The 19,404-nt window shown below is 32.7% G+C and overlaps 2 long non-coding RNA genes across 2 annotated transcripts in view; one reads left to right on the top strand and one right to left on the bottom strand.

Annotated features, from left to right (window-relative positions):
• Window positions 1-19,404, bottom strand: part of LOC136036941 (uncharacterized) — a 92,763-nt gene that overhangs the window by 63,358 nt on the left and 10,001 nt on the right. The window contains exon 3 of the long non-coding RNA XR_010619829.1: window positions 1,551-1,738. This is a non-coding gene — a long non-coding RNA (uncharacterized LOC136036941). The remainder of the gene's footprint in view (window positions 1-1,550; window positions 1,739-19,404) is intronic.
• LOC136036940 (uncharacterized) overlaps window positions 13,331-19,404 on the top strand; it is a 9,804-nt gene continuing 3,730 nt past the window's right edge. The window contains exon 1 of the long non-coding RNA XR_010619827.1: window positions 13,331-13,390. This is a non-coding gene — a long non-coding RNA (uncharacterized LOC136036940). The remainder of the gene's footprint in view (window positions 13,391-19,404) is intronic.

Genomic DNA, 19,404 nt, shown 5'->3' with positions numbered 1-19,404 from the left:
TCCCAGTCGTCATTTGTGTCCCGGTCTGTAATTTCGTCAGTCGGCAAACATGACGTCAGTCGACAAACAACTTCATGACGACATACAGCTCAATCCTTATAATAACGTCAGTCGACAAATATGACGTCAGTCGACACACAAACATGACATCAGTCAACAGACAAACAATTTATTTTTATATATATAGATAGATTGCTGTTGGGCTGGCGCTTCCCGCCACCCCAACAGCTAATATATATAATATATGTATATATATATATATATATATATATATATATATATATATATATATATATATATAATATATATATATATATATATATATATATATATATATATATATATATATATATATATATATATATATATATATATATATATATATATATATGGTGACACTTAGGTACATATGCCTCGTATACCTAAGTATCACTATTTATCTCCTTTCTTTTACGAAATTATTGTACTTTAGAGAGGGTATTCAACCCTTCGGTGAACCCAAAGTAGAGATATTTACATGCCCAATTCATTTACGCTCTTGGTCCGTACAGAATATACAAACAAAAGTCATGTAAATTTACAGAATCTTTTTAGGGTTATAATTTGATAACAATTAATTGTCACCGCAGCTTTTCATTGATTCGCATTTATCTTGTCCAGTATATCTTATTCATTGTTTCGTCTTGCCTAGTCTAGTCTTCCTATTTTAGTCTGTCTATTATCTGCCTAGTACTTTAACTTCATTTTAATATAAAACAGCTTTTTCTGTTCCTCTTGGATCTAATAAAAAAAAAAATTAATAAAAAACGACGGGGTTTCTTTTTCTTAACACATCTTTTTCTGTATGATAAAACGACTAAGACTGGGTTCAGGTGCAGGACAAAAGTTAGTATTTAAGATTTACACAAATATACCTATTTTACTCTTTGGCAAAAGTGAACCTTCTGTTTTCTTCTCTTTTCAGCTTCAATTTGATTCTAAAGCAGTGATTTTGTGCTTTGTTGTTGTTTTTTGCTTTTTTTTTTTTTTCAAAAACCAATGTTTCTTAGAAACTGGACAGCCTTAGTAAAACATACAGTAAATACAGTTTACTGTACAAAAAAAATACAAATAAAAGCAATATACAATAAAAACAAACAATACAATTTACTGTAATGAAAAGTATAACATTTTACTCATTTATTTGTTATGTAATTTTGTCGTACTTATTATTTTGAGTTTGTTATTTAACGTTTTCGTGCTTTGAACCTTTTTTTTTTATCTGTGCATTACTTCTCAATTTTGCACTAGAACAACAATAAATCTCGGAATTGTCAGGAAATCAAGAGAGATAACAGAGAATTACAGACAGAGATAAAGAAAAGTACACACGACCTCAAGAAGAGACAGAGAGAAAAAAGGGAAAAGGAGAGACTCCTTTAATTTTGGAAGTTTCAGTAACTTCGAATGAGTAAAAGAATGACACAGGAAAACAAAGAAAAGTCCAAGCGACCTGAAGAAGAGAGAGAGAGACAGCAAAAGAGAGAGAAAGAAAGAGAGAGAGAGCTTACGTTGCATCATTTTCAGATGTAGAAATAAGATGGCTAACTTCATTATGTTCAATATTTGTTTTCATACTTTCAACAGCAGCTCTAGACAGGTCATTAGCAATTATAGAACGAAATCCACCTGCTTCTTTGGCATACCGGATGGAACGTAGCCCACTAGCCGCAAGAGCTTCGAACAAAGCCACACCATCCTAGAATACAACAAACAAAATTAATAAATTGCCCACTATGAAAATCACATTTCTTAGAAATCAACCTGCTTCTTTGGCATACTAGATTGTATACCATACCTTCTAACAAACCTTCTAGCATACCTTCTAACAAAGCAACACCATCCTAGAATACAAACAAAAATACTAAATAGTCCACTATGAATTTCAGAATTTGTTTTTATTGACATTTTAACAAAGATCTCTTTCTTGTTGTGCCCACCTATATGATTGGTTAGAATAGACAAAATCTAAATTAACCCCTTACTTATATGATAACGTCAAAGAGAATGACTCGAAATAGAGCATGCACTTTAACAAGACTGTAATAAAAACTAAAACCGACTATAACCACAGTGTAGCATTACACAGAAGAAATAGAGAAATTCAAAACAAACTTAATTTCAATTGATTAAAATTTCCCTTTTGATTGAAGTGCTGAACTTACTTGGATTCGGCCACCATCTAGGGCTAAATGGAGAGAAGGATGTTCGCGGTTGAGGTGGGTTAATGTCATAAAAAAAGATTTTTGAAAAATAGGGGACTTCCTAGAAGGGTGTAAAAAGGGAGCCTTTGCATGGATTGGTATGGAGGAGGAGCGTGCGTTGCTGCGTTGGTCTCAGGCGGCTTGGTGCTGCGATGAGCTATTAGTAGTAATGTTAGCCAGAAATTATCTTGAACAAGGCTGGTACCTTTAGTTTTTGACAGTCTTTATTGATTATGAAAAGGTTAGCGCTAAATTAGCAAGCAGATATTAGATTAATTTTTCAGTGTACTAATTTATCCATGATTAAAAATTCCCAAATATTGCCATTCTTGAAAAAAAAAATTTCTTTGGAATATACAAATTTAAAAGTAAAAAAAGAGGGAACCAAATTTTCATTTTAATCATTACAGCCATTTTTACGGTTTTATTGGACAAAACTAGATGGCGTGGTTTTTCTCAATGAAGAACTGAGTTTCCTTGCTTATTAGTGTTTCTTTTATGTATAACTTCAAAGTAAGTTGATTTAATTCCGTTTAAAAATTAAAAAAAAATGCTTTCATTTTCTAGAGACAAAAGAAACCTTTTAAGACTGAAAAAGATTCTAACTCAATGCACACATGAAACTAGTCCCTGCTTTGACTTTCTAATACCACAAATTTAGCTAAAAGAAGAAAAGACTAAATAGGTCTAGTGATAGCAGACCCAAATAATGCAAACCCAAATAAATAATGAGACGAACTTTCATTACTATTGGTTTAATGTTACAGTTTGGTATTTCACACAGACCACACTCTGAACAAAAGCTCTGAGTAATACTAAGAAGTCTTGACATTATAGACTTTGTTTCGCTGTCCACAAAAACTGTTTGCAAATAATTCTCTCAACAATTATGTTTCTGCTGCCCAAAAGAACTATTCGCTAATATTGTTGGATAATTTCTCTAACAAATCAAAGGCACTTCTTCACTTTCAAATTGTTAGCTAACAGTTTTTGTTAGTACACCAGAAACAGAGATGTTTCTTAACAAACTTTGTTAGCTAATAATTTGCTAACATAATAATGTAGCAATTGAGTCGGATATTACAAAACACAAGCTTGGAGATGAGACTTGAAATTCTTAGGGATTATATGCCCTATGTGGGTCTAAGAGGTCCCTAAGGCAGAAAAAAAAATCATTAATACGTTTTTCAAATAAGAATAACTGAAGAGAAAAATTTGTCTTCAAGCTTTACCTCCAATTTTTCCAGAAGTCTCGTCAGGAAACATTGGCAGTCCAGAATTTTCTAATAAAATTAAAAGCATGAAAACTAGCCATCCTACTGTGCTGCATTGCCTGGTTTGGAATATTGCGCATTAAAATCCTCCCGCAATTTCCCCAACAATAATTCAATTTGTTAGAGAAACTCTAACAATGTAGTGAATAGTTTTGTTTGGGAGGTGGAAAAATTATTGCTGGGAAAATTGTTAGCAAATAGTTTTTGTTTGGACAATGGAAAAGTGCCTAAAGCGCCAGGTTCAAACGCCATCTAACGAAGTAATATAGTAATATTAGTTTCTACGCTTGCAAGACTGATAGAGCGATTCAAGACTGCTAATATTTCTTACAGTTAGCATTTATTTTTATTATATGATTTTTTCTTCAATTGAGGTCTTCTTGACCTTATAAACAATGTCTGAAATATTCAAGATCATTTCCAGACTGTGGGTATTAAATTTCCCCTTCATTATTACGTGGAAACTGTTGACAAACAATTTTGTTTCCACTGTCATAATAAAACCCTTTGTTAATACTACAGGCTAACGATCGAGAGAGGAAAAAAGCATTATAGTACAAATCCTTACTAGACAGTTCCAAGAGCACGAATTTTTATTAAAGGGGATAAAACTCTAAGGACACAAACAATACCACAAACAAAAATTCTGAATAACACTAAAATGTCCTGACAATGTAGGCTTTTCCCGCCATCCAAATAAAGAGTTAGCATAGGATTTCCCCTACAATTATGTTTCCGCTGCTTAATACAACTGTTAGCTAATAGCGTTAGGTGCATTTTCTAACTAATCAAATCACAATTGAATAAAATTCTTAGGTAATTTTTAGAGCGATATTCAAAACTAGATAACAGCAAAGCAGAATCACTAGATTCTATACTTATGACACTAATAGAGGGTTCAGGACTACTAATGTTTCTTACATTTAGCATTTTTTTTCCTGCCTTAACTTTTTTCTGGCCCTACAAAAAATCTCTGAAATTTTCGAGATCATTTCACGATTTTGGTTTTAAAATTACCACCTATTTGGTATGTTTCCACAAATTGTTAATAATTTATTTTTTTTTTTAATTAACAATTCTGTTTCTGTCATAATTCCAAAAACTATGACTTAACATTGTTACCTAGCAATTGGTAATCATTAAACAAACACAAAGTAGAAACAATAGGAAGTTTTTTTTTCAAGACAGTGGAATTCAATTCAGTGGATATTCCAACCCTATGTCCAAGGGCCGTCTTCAGCACAACACGAGAAAGAAAATACATATATATATATATATATATATATATATATATATATATATATATATATATATATATATATATATATATATATATATATATATATATATATATTATATTATATTATATATATATATATAATAATATAGACAGTGGAAATATGCATATATTATATATATTATATATTACATATAAATTTTATCATATTTAGTTTACCTATTGTTTCTAAAAAGAGGGATATATTAACAGGATAAGCTTGTTTTGGTGTTACTTGGTTGTTTTACATTTGCTGTTTTTTTTTTTTTATAGGCATGTATTTTGGGGGTGATACCTGACACGGGGATGCCATGGATATTCTGTGGTAGCCACAACACTTGGCTGGGTAGAGAATTTAAAGTGGCGAAACCCTATAGGCCAGTGTATTCTCCTGATGAGCCCTTGTGTTGGGTTGTTGCCTCTGAATTATTTGTCTCTATTATTTTTTCTATTGTTTGGTAAATGACGACTTATACTTATTGACGACATGACTGCCTGTCCATGGATTATTCTTTATGGTTGATTGTGTTTGGCTATACTGTTTGGCCTATGTGATTGTATGGATGAGTAGGGTTAAGGCCTCATTCAAGTGCTGGTCTATATTAATCACTAATTTAGGAAAACAGTCTTCCTTTTCTCCTTCTGTCTCTTTTTTTTATGTGTTTGTGCTGTTGCATTGGTGATTTCTCTTTTCATGATATAAATATATATATATATATATATATATATATATATATATATATATATATATATATATATATATATATATATATATATATATATATATATTTTCTTTCTCGTGTTGTGCCGAAGATGGACCGATGGACCTTGGGCATACGGCTGAAATATCCACTGAATTCATTTCCAAAAAAAAAAGACAGAAGGAGAAAAAAAGTTTTTTCTTTTTTTTTTGGAAAAAAAAGTTTCCCAGTTGTTTCTACTTTGTGTTTGTTTGATATGGAAAGGCAGTGTGGTCTTTGTCGCTATTTTAATTAGTAAGTAGAAAAAAAAGTTTAAGTCCAGAAATTATTCTTAAAAGGGTAGAGGCAGGAAGAAAACGTTTATACACCCCATTCCAAGATCACCTGACGCATGTTTTAGCTTTAAAGATGCAGTTGTCCCCGAATACCAGCTTAATGGCAGAATATAAATTAAGTTATGACATTAAGTTATAAATTAAGTATATATGAAGTTATGACAAAAATTTCATCAGATGTCAATAAATAACACAGTACCTGTATCAAGTAAACACGGTATGTTTTGGAAACACTCAATTTTAAAACAGCGTAAAATCGGTAAATCGTTATTATTATTAATCATTATTAAATCATTATCATTAACCATTTTAGTAAATCATTATTTAAATTTGTACCACTCTGTTTTCCGAACTGGTGTCTCGTTTTATATGCTGGCCCTTCCTTATGTTCTGGCTCTATGCCAAAAATTGCCGCATGGTGATTTGGTTTGCTACAATAATGCCAACGAAATCTTTTCTATATTGTCCGTTAGTCTTCTCACCTCTACGGAGTGTATAATTACTTTTATATGTCTTTTACCTATCATTATTGATTATCATACTGTCCGTGGTGGTGGACACCCATATTTTCTATAGTTCACGATCTGTCTCCCCAAATTTGAGACGTTTTTGCCCTCTTCCATGGTTAAAGTAATATATGTTTACTGTGTTATTTATTGCCATCTGATGAAATTTTTGTCATAACTTCATCAATTTTCACTTCCGTTTCTGCCAAACCTATAGTCTGCTTGAAATTTTCAGGATAACGTGATAATATTAGTCTTAGCAGTTTTTTTGGTATCCCTTGTGTAAAAGTTTGTACTTATACTTTTTGTATTGTTTCGTCACTTCCGCTTTTGCCTAACTATAAGCTTACAGGCCGACAAATATTGTCTCCATACTCCTGAATACTAGTTGAGTTGTAAAAGTAACTACCTCTGCTCTTAGCCTCTCAGAAACACTCTTATCTATGAACCTTTCAAACAGATCGTGGTAACGAACTGTAGTAAGGAGCGACCCGGCTCAATAGTAAGCAAAACTCTAAAAAATGAAAGTTTGATATCAATAGCTACATCAAAAGAATTGCATTTTAATGCTGATTTTTTCCCAGAGTCACCAGATCAAGATTATGAGATTGCCATTTTATTCAAAGTAGTCAAAAACCTTATAACTATGTCTTAGGGGACGACTTACTCCCCCAAAGTCCCCGTGGGAGGGGCCATAAGTTACAAACTTTGACTAGTGCTTACATATAATAATGGTTATTCGGAAGTGTACAGACGTTTTCAGGGTGATTTTTAGGTTGGGCGGGAGGAGTTGAAGAGCGGGGAATATGTTGGGGGAACTTTCCTTGGAGGAATTTGTCCTGGGGGAAGAAAATTTTCATGAAGGGAGCGCAAGATTATCTAGCATTATTTAAAAATATACAATGAAAAAATAAATATGAAAAAGTTTTTTCAACTGAAAGTAAGGAGAAGCATTAAAATTTAAGACGAACAGAAATTATTACGCATATGATGGGCTCAACTCCTCATAATACATCGCTCTTTTTAAAGCTAAAGTATTTTTAGTAATTTCAACTATTTATTCTACGGCTTTTGTGATTCAGGGGTCATTCTTAAGAAATTGGAACAAAACTTAAGCTTTAGTGTAAAGAGCGAGGTTCTGACGAGGGGGTGAACCCCTTTGTATACGTAATAAAAACATGAGAATACAGAAGTTTGCTACGTAAGCTAATTTATAAGTTACGTAAATCATTTACTAATAAAAACATTCGTAAAAAAATTAAAAGTTCATGTTGCCTTTTTAAGTAACCAAAAATCGGAGGGCAACTAGGCCTCCGTTAAGACTTTAGGAGCGACGTTAAGGAGCGATGTTAAGACTTAAAAGGAACAGAATTTACTTCGTATATGAAAGGAGATGCTTCCTCATCAACGTTCCGCTCTTTACGCTAAAGCTTTTTACTGTTTTAAAAAGTATAGTTAAGAGAAAGTGTCAAACTTTAGTGCAAAGACCGGGGTGTTGATGAGGAAGCAGCCCTATCATATACGAAGTAATTTCTGTTCGTTTTAAGTCTTAACGTCGCTCCTTACTTTCCGTTAAAAAAACTCGTTTTCTTAAATTTAATTTTTAAAGGATTCAATTACAGTTTCAATGTCTTTTGCTTCTTTTCTTTAATTGATTCAAAATATTTTAGCACACTTCCCCTTAATCTAACTGCTACGCATTATCACTTAATCGTCAATTATTTCTGTTTAATCGTAAGAAATTCTCAATTTTTCGATGAATTTATCCACAACTGAAATTCTCGCGTATTCTGGAATAATTTTTTCAATGTCAAGTAGCGTTGTTTGTGAAGTCAATTTGCCTTCCGGTAGAGTCATTTACGTTTTTATCTACAACTTTATTTAGTCTTTTCGACCCAGTTCTTCCGCAAGCCACCAGTTGTGGTAGATTTTTCTGTGTTACTGTAACGGTTGTTAACCTTGCCCTTGGAGGGGTTGTGAGTAAGATCCTAAGGTGATAAAAATTTGGCTAGTGTTTCCATAGGGACAGCCTGACCTATTATCTGAAGAGTCCCTACTGGGAATTAACGAGAAGCTTAAATAATGTTTCATAGAGAAGTTTGGTATAATACAATTGCTTTATTTAACTCAACACAAACGGCATAAGGGAAATGGCTATACATACGGCACTGGGACTAAACGTCCCACAGTGTAAAACAAATACAAAATTCCAGTTACAAAACATAAAACATCAAAACACTTACAAAAGTCCAAAGTATTCCTAATTAAACGCAACAGAGGTCAGTCCGGTAATTTAAATAGAAAAAATCGCTTGATCCCATAAAATGTGTCTTTTATATCATAGATCAACCGTGTCATTTCAGATTACATACGTACATAAGCAAAGAAGCGGTTATTTCTCAATTTCCTTTACAAGCCTATACTTACAAGGATGTGCGCTTATATCATAATAAAAAGTGGTATTTCAAAATGTTGCATTTTGTATTTTGTGTCTTAATATTTTTACTAAAATCAAATTCCTACTTAATTAGTCAGCTTTACTACACCATCTTCCTTTTTTCTCTTGTAATGTTTTCTCTTGTACTTTTCAAATATAAGAAGTTGTTTGAAATATCGAACGATTTTAACAGTATACACTTAGCATCTTCTTTTGAGTTCAAAATCTGCCAAAACTTACCCAGAAAAGTCTATCTTAATAATCTGAGTCGTTTTTGAGATATTGATTTGTCAACCTTTTGACAATACTCATGACCAATGTTCGTTTTGATTTATTTCAGCGTCCGTCTAAACGTTCCTTGAAAGCTTCAGCTTAATACCCTCTGCTTGCAATGTAGCAACAGTTGTAGTATGAGCAGCAAACATATTTAACATGAAGTAATAAACATTTTTTTGTGATCTTTCTACGGGAAAAAAAATCACATTTTTGTATATAAGAGTTTGAAACCTTTACAAGAGGGTTCTCTGATACCCTTGGTCTGATGGTGTGATTGTTATAAGGATCACTTGATGCTTTAGGGTTGTTTACCAACTTGTTCGAAATCAGGATAATTTTCTAAGGTTTCAAGTAGGCATCCTTTCCATTTTTATCGGGGTCGACATTCCATGTGGTTGATTGAAATTGTATCTGTAGTTACTAATCTATCTGGCTATGGCTTGTAAGGCATTTTTTCAGTTAAAACTATGTTTTTAGAACAACAAAATAAAACACATCATAAGCATAAAAGCGAGGACATCTTAGCAGTATTAAAAACGAAGGATGGCCAAAATGAGCTTCTTTTCTAGGTTGAATTTTAGAGCTGAGAAGTAATTCCTAATAAACTCTGTGGAATCGAGATAATTTTTGATCCTGCTTTGCTAAAAAAAATTTCTAGTCTTTCACCGTCCAAGCGAATGATTAACGACATTTTTTTTTTTTTTTTTTGGAGATCAAATGAAGTCATGCTGTTACTTAATGGTGCTTTTTTAATCTATTTTGAAAATGTGCTAATTAATATTTATGGTATTACAGGTTAAGTTTTGTTTGTGTTAAATGTCTTGACGATGCAAAATTCTTACCAATTTTTAAATATGCGGTTTCCGTTCCCAATATGATGAGTTCTTCTAGCTATTTGCTTGTTCTATAGCTCCCCTTTTGACATTTTGTATCTTTTCTAAGATTTTTAACCTGGCCAGAATTCCTTAGCCTTTTCTTGTCTTAAATACAGATTATAATGTACTTTTCTAGGGCATCTCGGTTTCATCTACCAGTTACTTAACTCAGTAAAGATCTGTTTGCTGCCCAATGCTTTGTTCTTGCATAGCAAAAGACAATGAGATCTTTTTGACGATTTTATTGTCCTCCATTCTTGTTTAGTATCAACCAATGATCCTCTAGTGAGGACATCTTAGTAGAACTAAAAACAAAGGATGGCTAAAACAAACGCAGATTTTAATTTTGTCCTCTATATATAGGGTCGGTTTTAAGTTTTACAGCTGTTCTTTTTTTCTTTTTTATCACTTCTTTCCTTGTCTTTTATGTCCAATCGATTGACGTCCTTTTCCTTTTCTATGTTGAATTTTAGAGCTGAGCAGTAATTTATAACGAACTCTGTGGAAAACTGTTTGCCGTTGCCGTCTTTTTGTGTAATGGCGTTTATTTTTACATAAAAAGTCGTTGCAACATAACAGGCATCAAGTAATTGTAAAATTCAAATAAAAATCAAGGGTTTTCAATCTTAAATTCATTAAATTATCTGTGAAATTCTTGTTTTTGCTCCTTTCTCTCCCCTTCTCAAATTTTAAAAGAAACAGAACTCTTTAGATTTTTGGTAAAAATTATCTTTTTTGCTCTCCCCTCGCTAAAAGAATTTACTGCTCATCCAAGTTCTTTTACTCATTTAGGACCTGTTTGTTCCTTTTGATCCTAATATGGCCTGTATGTTCCTTTTGCTCCTTGTATGGCCTGTATGCTCCTTTTGTTCACTGTATGGCTTTCCTAAGCCAAGAAACCGCTTTTGGATTCAACAAACAGTAAAAATAAAGAATCCAGGACATCTATTTTTCCTTTATTTTAATAATAATTGAAAAACTTGTTTAAGTAGAACTTTATTATATCGTTTTCTTATAGCTTATCATATACTTACTACTTCACGTTCTTAGAGTTAGGTTCTATAGAAGAGACCTAGATAAAAAGATTGAATAAATTGAAAGAACAATCTTCCTCATATCTTAGAAAAACAAGTGCAGTATCTTTGCACTCTTTAATCTATACTGCTAAATTAATAGATTAATAATTATAAAATAAATAGTCTCTTACTTCAAATATAATTATAGTGCAGTTAATTGGCAAATCAATTCTTTCAGTTTGATTACTTACAGGAGTGCATTTATGCTCGTAATTTTTAAAATTGTGTCTTCGTTATGCTGAAAAGAAAGCATAATTTTAATTTGATTGATTTTTTTCTTTTTGAAATAGCATCGTATTTGTGTATACAGTGCTTTCATGTTGGTGATAGAATCGGGTAGACGGAGAAATGTTCAAAGCTGGAATACTTGTTGTTTTTTGATGGGTATCTCTAAGTTCTGTTTTGAAGGCTAGAGCAAATTTCCAAGACAGAAACGCTAATGAAAATACTATATAAGAAACTCAACTATGCTACAAAAGAACTCTAGAGAATTTTAACAAAAAACTAGGGGTGTCCTGCACAAGTATTGTTAAATATTGCCGAAAATCATCATTGAAAGAGGGTTTTTTATAGATAGGTATATTATTCAAAAAAAAAATTTACTCTACTTCTTGTCTAATTCTTTTTTTTTCTTTTATCCTGTGATGATTGTTCTATTCTTAGATAATCTAAATGTATATCCCTTCCATGTTTCCTCTTTCTTTTCTTTTATGGAAAATAAATTTGTTGCCATCATATATTTCTTACAGTTATGCAACATTTGTGTTCACTATTATAGCTTTTCTAATCTGTATATACTCAAAAAATTCCAATAAATAAAATCGGATGTAGCAACAATAAATCCATTGCTGTGATATTTTAGATTGTAATTTCAATGATTTTTTTCATTTTATTTATGCCACCCATAATTGTAATGATTGTCACTTGTAGACAAAAATTTTTTGACTTTCACACCATCTCTTAGTAACAGCTCCAGCGATTGAGCATAAGCAAAACTTTGCTTTACAGCACGAGAGTTCCTGAACCTTACAGTCTCTGTGACTCTTGGCCATTCTTTAAAATGAAAAACATCAAAGTAAGTGTCGAAATAGACAGCAAGCCAAAGTACTTTCAAGCGGTGACTTTTGCTGTAGCGTTTTCCAATATGTTCTGTAGGACATTACAGAGACATTTGGAGACGGTTTTATGCTGCTTAATCACTAATTTTTCCCGATTTGCCTAAACACTAGTAATTGAATCATGACTAGAAAGGCTATCAAGTAACTTTTTACACCTTGCTCGATTTTTCACTTCAGCAGGTAACTTGTTTATTGCAACAGTAACGTCACTAGAGACTTAGGAAAGTATTCAATGTAACCAGCCAACTGAGTCGAAACGACATAAAGAAGTTGCTCACACGTATTACCTTTAGATGAAAGGTGAGAGTAAGCCACTTCTTGAATATAGGGTACATCGGTTGGGCGGTAAACTACGAAATTGGGGACTTAGGTAGTATTAGCATGACATTTGCTGAAAGTGTCAAAAATGTTTTCAGATTATTCAGTTTTGCATTAGTTCCAAACCACTTAAAGACCCATTCATTTGCTAAATTCTTACTTCACTTTGAAAATTTCAATGCTATCAAAAGAGGCCGAACCATAACGTATAATGTCATCATTATTAATTCCCGTGTTAAAACTCCTTTGAACAAAATTCAGCATCGGGGAAACTATTAGTTTATCTTGATTGTCCGTTTCTCGCATAGCTCATCGGTTATTATTGGCTGCATGGCATCATATCTATTTATTCTTTATACATGTGTTTGGAGAACTAGGTTAGCTAGTCTTCAAGGGTAGAAAAGCTTCCACCCCCTGGATATAAGTTTGGTGGCACGTCTTTCAAAACTTTTGTATGCTTTTTTTTAATGTAGGGAGGATATAAAAATTATATCTTCGAGCTTAAAACCGAAAAGTCCATCACACGGACGGCTTATGGCTTTTGGAGATCGATTGGAAAGGTTATACTTAACTAGCCACAGATTTCTTAGCATGGTTGCTGAAATTTAGTTCACTGTGAATAAAAAATCTCACTCGTTATTTACAAAGAAGATTGGATGGCTTCAAAGAAAATAGAATTGACAAGGATTCATTTTGCTGATATGAATGAATTGACAATTCTTTATATTTAAGTCGAGAAGCCATGCCTTATTTAATCTACCAACTAAAGGCAAGCCGATACATCAATTAAGACAGGGCTTAAGTGTGACATTTACGATACTCAGGGAACATATTCATACACAGAAAACGTTGCAACGCTGGCCGGATATTCCCTCTATCACCATCATCAAACTCTCCGACATTTTCTCTGTACTTGGGCTGACATTTCAGCCCACTAGTAAAATCAATAAAATTGGTAAGTATAAAGTTCTTTGTACCTTCTATAGTTGTATAGTTCACTTGTTCTAATGGAAAACTAGGCTAACAAAAGCTGCAGGCCTTTGGTGTGTATGATAAGCCTATATTAACAGAGGTCAGACTCCACCCCATTAATGTGCAAATATATACCCTGCATTGCTTACTGAATCCAACTTTATTGTTTTCGATCAAGTAAAATAGAAGGCTTTTAACATTTTGTTTTAAACGCTTGATATATCCTTGAAAATAATAAATTTCTCTTCAGTTTTTGGTCCCTATGTGGGTCAAATCATTGACATCAAACTTTCAAATTCATTGTTTATTATAGATTCATATTTAAGATGTAATAAGTATCAAGGTAAAATTCTAGTTTAGTTATTTCTTGCTATCTCAGAAAGGGTTTAGGTTAAGAAAATGAAACTTTCAGGGATGAATCTACCAATTAAAGTATATCCTCAGAAGGTATTTTGAAGCAACTACCTCCACTCCTCTCTCTAGAGGGCCCTGACCTTTGATGACCTTTAAAAAATATGTGTGTTATAGCCTACAATTGAAACCCTGCAAAATAGATATTCTGCTTAATTGAAGTACAACAAAATTATTTTCAGCTTCATGACTTTGCTAAATTCCTTTTTATAAGGTTTTAAAGATATGCAATTAAATTTCCTAAATTTTGATAAAAAACACTGATATGGCTCAGAATTCTACTCAAATAACAGAATTGCATTTTCAGAACTAAAGGCAGAAAAAAAGCAACTAGTAACTGAAAATTTAGGTAAAATGTTGTTTTGTCAAAATTTCAATTGGTATAGACCAGTCATGTAGGCAAATTTCAGGGCCCTTTAGAGGGAGAAGGAGTTGAGGTGGGTACTTTAAAATATCTTCCCAGGACATAATTTAGCCTGTAGACCTATCCCTGAAAGTTTCATTTTCCTAACCTAAACCCATTCCAAGATAGCAAGAAGTCAATTAACTAGAGTTTTACCAAATGAAACTTTCAAGGATGAGTTTACAGGCCAAATTTTGTCCCAGGAAAGTATTTTGAACTACCTAACTCCACTCTCTTTCCCTCTAGGGATAAGGATGAGTTTACAGGCCAAATTTTGTTCCAGGAAAGTATTTTGAACTACCTAACTCCACTCTCTTTCCCTCTAGAGGGTCCTAACCTTTGATGACCTTTAAAAATATATGTGTTATAAAAGTGAAACCTTGAAAAATAGATCTTCTGCTTGAATAAAGTACAACAAAATTGTTTTCAGCTTCACATTGCTCAATCCCATTTATAAGGTTTTAAAGATATGCTAATACGTTTCCTAAATTTTGAAAAAAATATTGATATGGCTCAGAATTCTACTGAAATAACAGAAATTGCATTTTCAGAACTAAAGGCAGAGAAAAAGCAACTGGTAGCTGAAAATTTAGGTAAAAAAGTGTTTTGGTCAAAATTTCAATAGGTATTGACCCATCATTTAGGCACATTTCAGGGCCCTCTAGAGGGGGAATGAGTAGATGTGGGTACTTTAAAAACCTTCCTGGGATATACTTTAGCCTGTAGACCCATAGTGTAGATCAATACAGCAGAGGACCCAATAAATTATATTTAAATGTTTTTGAGTAATTAGTATTTACTTTTCCTAGGGGGGACTGCAAACCATGTTTTTGGAATGACTATAAATATGTTAGAGCCCAGTTCTAAAGATGGTTTTTGGTCACATCCTACTTCCCCTTGTTTTGCCTTATGCTGCTTCTACAGAATTGCTTATCATGTATCAGGGTAGGGGTCAATAAATATATTGTCTTTTAGAGACAGGTCTCTAATGTCTTGCATCCTTTGTATTAATATGAATAGGATAATCATTTCTTAGTCTTCCCTATTTGTGAGGAAAATGGTTTGTGTTAGTGTTAAAATGTGTGCTGAAGAAGAGACATGCAGTATAACTTATGAAAATGGTTTTCAAAAATGGAGAAAAAAAATCTATGATACTATTAGGCCTAAAAGGGAATAGAAATAAACTACTTTATGTTATTTATTACAAGTAAAATATTGTTTTACAAATCAGAGGTGTATTACTTATTATTAAAAAATGCATTATAATAAGTCAACCTTAATATCAACATGACTAGTTCTTTTTAATATTGCTTCTCAGATTCTACCTCTCTAGGGTTGAAATTTGTTCCATCACCTAGTTAATAGGCAAATTAAATGTGTAATCAGTTTAATTTAATTTGCTGGCAAGAGGGGGTGAGGAACAGAAAGAAGATTTATTTTTAGCTTTAGCCAATCTATATTAATCCATTGTCTTCCCCTACCTTAACAGTTTAGCAAGTGAGCTGTGGAAGTACTAGTCACTGTTTTGGATTTTTTTTTTACATCTTTAAATTTCCTTGGCATAAAGTAAAGGTTTGATTATAAGTTGCTTCTGGCTGGCACAGTTATTATAATTTTACCCTTATGTGAAGATTTATAAACAAAATTTATTTCCATCTCTTTCAAAGATGCTGTCCATGCTATTGTTTCTATTTCATTAATTGAGCAATAATTTTGTACATAAAATTTTCTATAATTTTCATTTCTAAGAATTAGCTACAATATTTTTATGAAATATTAGATATGTTTGTGCATCTGATACAGTGTTTTTTCTATGCATAACTGTATTTTGTTTTCCTGAAAACTGGCATTTCTTGTTTAAATGCTCCTCTCTGTGGAGGAGCACTAGGGTTATTCTGGTCCCCCTGGCCCTGGGGAGCTGTCTTAACCCAAAAGTTTTGTTTTTCTGATGTGCAAAGTAGTTTTAACAAAATGATTATCTCAAAATGTTTGTTAGATGGGTTTTTGAAAAAAGGGCACCAGGAGGGTAGATCTGATATATTTTGGGAAAAACAGCATGGTTAGGATGGCTAGTTGCCCTCCAATCACTTTTGACTCTTACTAGTGGCACTAGAACTCAATTTTCAATCAAATGAGCCCCCTGTGAATTTGATATAACAATCCCTTCCATATGAAGTACATCTGGGATAAAAAATTGCAACCATATGACCTTTACCATAGGCAATGCTATAGCACTACCTCTCAAATGCTCCTCCCAGTGGATTAGCATTGTTTATCTGGCAGACAAAGAATATGTCCAAGGTAATGGCATCCTCATTGCCTCACCACAGACAATTTTTTTGTTATGTGCAAGTACAGATCTTGTCATTGCTGACATGATCTTGCCAGATGATCTAGCAAAGACAGTTATTTTCAAACAGGGTTTCTCCTGTTCTGCAATTAGCTTTATGCATTCTATTGATCAACTGAGAAAAGAAAAATTTTGCTCAGTAACAGTTGGGGCTTCAAGTTCTGTGAGTATACTGTTGATTTTCAGATTGGTTAAAATCTGTAATACTGCTTTGGCTTTGGCTATTCTGATGCATAGTTTTTTTGTTTTTTTTTTAGTCACAATGGGAAGCTACTGTACTGCCTAATTACTTGAAGTTTGTCATGTTTGTGCGTTTATCTCTTAGTTGGATTCCCATGGGTGAATTTCCTTATTTACATAGTTTTAGACTTTGGAATGTAGATATTTAGTCCAGATTGTTCTGCTTTCTTCCAGAGTTTGTCCAGAAAATTATGACAGTTTTGCCTGTCTCTTTGGGCTAAACTACTGCATTTACAAACTCCTTTGAGGGGAGGGGGTATGTGCAAACATAGTTGGCATAATTGACATCCTGGAGAAGCTTTCCTGCAATTCAGATTTGATTTTAATTCCCCTGACTTAGATGTTGACTTAGGCTGAAGAGAAAAGGTGACAATTCACAGTCTTGCTTTTTGTCAGTCATCACTTTGAGATATTGTGTGTTGCCATCATTAGTTTTTAACACAGCACTTTGTCTTTTATTACATGGTAACTATTAGACAGGCTTGTTTTTTGGGAATAATGACATTAATGTTTTGAAAAATATAGACAATCCTTTTATTTAGTATGATGATTGAACATTATTTTGAAATATATGACTATGTTTACATGTATGTAAACATATTACACAGCACTTTGTCTCTTATTACATGGTAACTATTAGACAGGCTTGTTTTTTGAGAATAATGACATTAATGTTTTGAAAAAATATAGACAATCCTTTTATTTAGTATGATGATTGAACATTATTTTGAAATATATGACTATGTTTTACAAAGTATCAGTAAGGGGCATTCTGTGTCTGTTCAACACAGTGACCCTGCATTATCATCTTCGATTTTGATGAAATTTGGCATAGCGATAGCCCATATGAGAAACTCCCAGAACCAAAATTTTAGGTTTTTTGTTTGACCGGTGTCCAAGATATGGGTCATTGAACATTGCCCCAAACTGCCTGATTTATGCCAACCAGCCAATGGTTAAACTGCTGTATCTCAACTTCTATTGTACCTAGAAACAAAAGTAAAATACCAAATAAAGGCTATTTGAAAGTTCTTTCTGAATAAAGCATCTAGAAATAGTTATTTTTATTAACCAGACAAATATGAGCAAAAGTAATCTAGTAACCCTCAACTGGGTCATTTTGTCCAAACAGAATTTTATGTGCTTTTATCCATACAAAGCTCACATTGTTTCAAACAACTGGTGAAAATTTCAGAGTGGGATATCCAAGGTTTTTTTGTTATGATTTGTTTGAATGACCACCCATGGTACTGGGACATGTCCCACTACATACCACAAGTGGTATACCACTTGATGCACAGAAAAGTAACTGTAGTGCTGTAGGCATAAATAATCTTTTAAGTTGTAAGAATTATGATTTCAATTGTCAGTTTTTAAAGGAATTAAAAAGACTCCATGAAAAGGGTAATTTATTCTTGGTTAAATTTTCAAATCTGGGATTCATTTTTTTTTCTTGCCAGATATTGGTTATTCATTTTAAAATTTAATAAATCTAGAGGAAGAATTAAGTTTTCTCTATGGAATGATTGACTGTTTCAGGTAAACAAAAATTTTCCAAATATTTCTACAAATTGGCTTATCCACTAACTCCTGTCTATTAGCAATCCAGGGTGGGTTACCATTATCCTATTTCTTCCCTGAAATCAGTTTTTTTTTACAAAATTGTTTTCAGCTTCATAACTTTGCTCAATTCCATTTTCTAAGGTTTTAAAGATATGCTAATACATTTCCTAAATTTAAAAAAACAAACATTGATAGGGTTCAAAATTCTACTCGAATAACAGGAATTGCATTTTCAGAACTAAAGGCAGAGAAAAAGCAAGTAGTAACTGAAAATTAAGGTAAAATGTTGTTTTGTCAAAATTTCAATAGGTATAGACCTGTCATGTAGGCAAAAGGGCCCTTTAGAGGGAGGAGTGGAGGTGAGTACTTTAAAATGTCTTCCCAGAACATACTTTAGCCTGTAGACCCATCCCTGAAAGTTTCATTTTCCTAACCCAAACCCTTTCTGAGATACGAAGAAGTCAATTAACTAGAATTTTACCAATTTATATACCCTGCATTGCGTACTGAATCCAAATTCATTGTTTTCGATCAAGTAAAATAGAAGGCTTTTAACATTTCTGACATTTCGTTTTAAGCGCTTGATATATCCTTGAAAATAATAAATTTCTCATCAGTTTTTTGGTCCCTAAATGGGTCAAATCATTGACATCAAACTTTCAAATTCATTGTTTATTATAGATTCATTTTTAAGGTGTAATAAGCATTAAGGTAAAATTCTAGTTTAGTTATTTCTTTCTACCTTGGAAAGGGCCTAAGTTGGGAAGGTAAAATTCTAGTTAATTGACTTCTTGCTATCTCAGAAAGGGTTTAGGTTAAGAAAATGAAACTTTCAGGGATGACTCTACCAATTAAAGTATATCCTCGGAAGGTATTTTGAAGCAACTACCTCCACTCCTCTCTCTAGAGGGCCCTGACCTTTGATGACCTTTAAAAATATGTGTGTTATAAAATTATAAGGTTTTAAAGATATGCAATTAAATTTCCTAAATTTAGAAGAAAAAAAACACTGATATGGCTCAGAATTCTA

This window comes from Artemia franciscana, chromosome 16 (genome assembly GCF_032884065.1).
Source record: "Artemia franciscana chromosome 16, ASM3288406v1, whole genome shotgun sequence".
In the NCBI taxonomy this organism is placed as follows: domain Eukaryota; kingdom Metazoa; phylum Arthropoda; class Branchiopoda; order Anostraca; family Artemiidae; genus Artemia; species Artemia franciscana.
The sequence above is the reverse complement of the archived record's forward strand: the minus strand, read 5'-3'. Positions and strand labels throughout refer to the sequence as shown.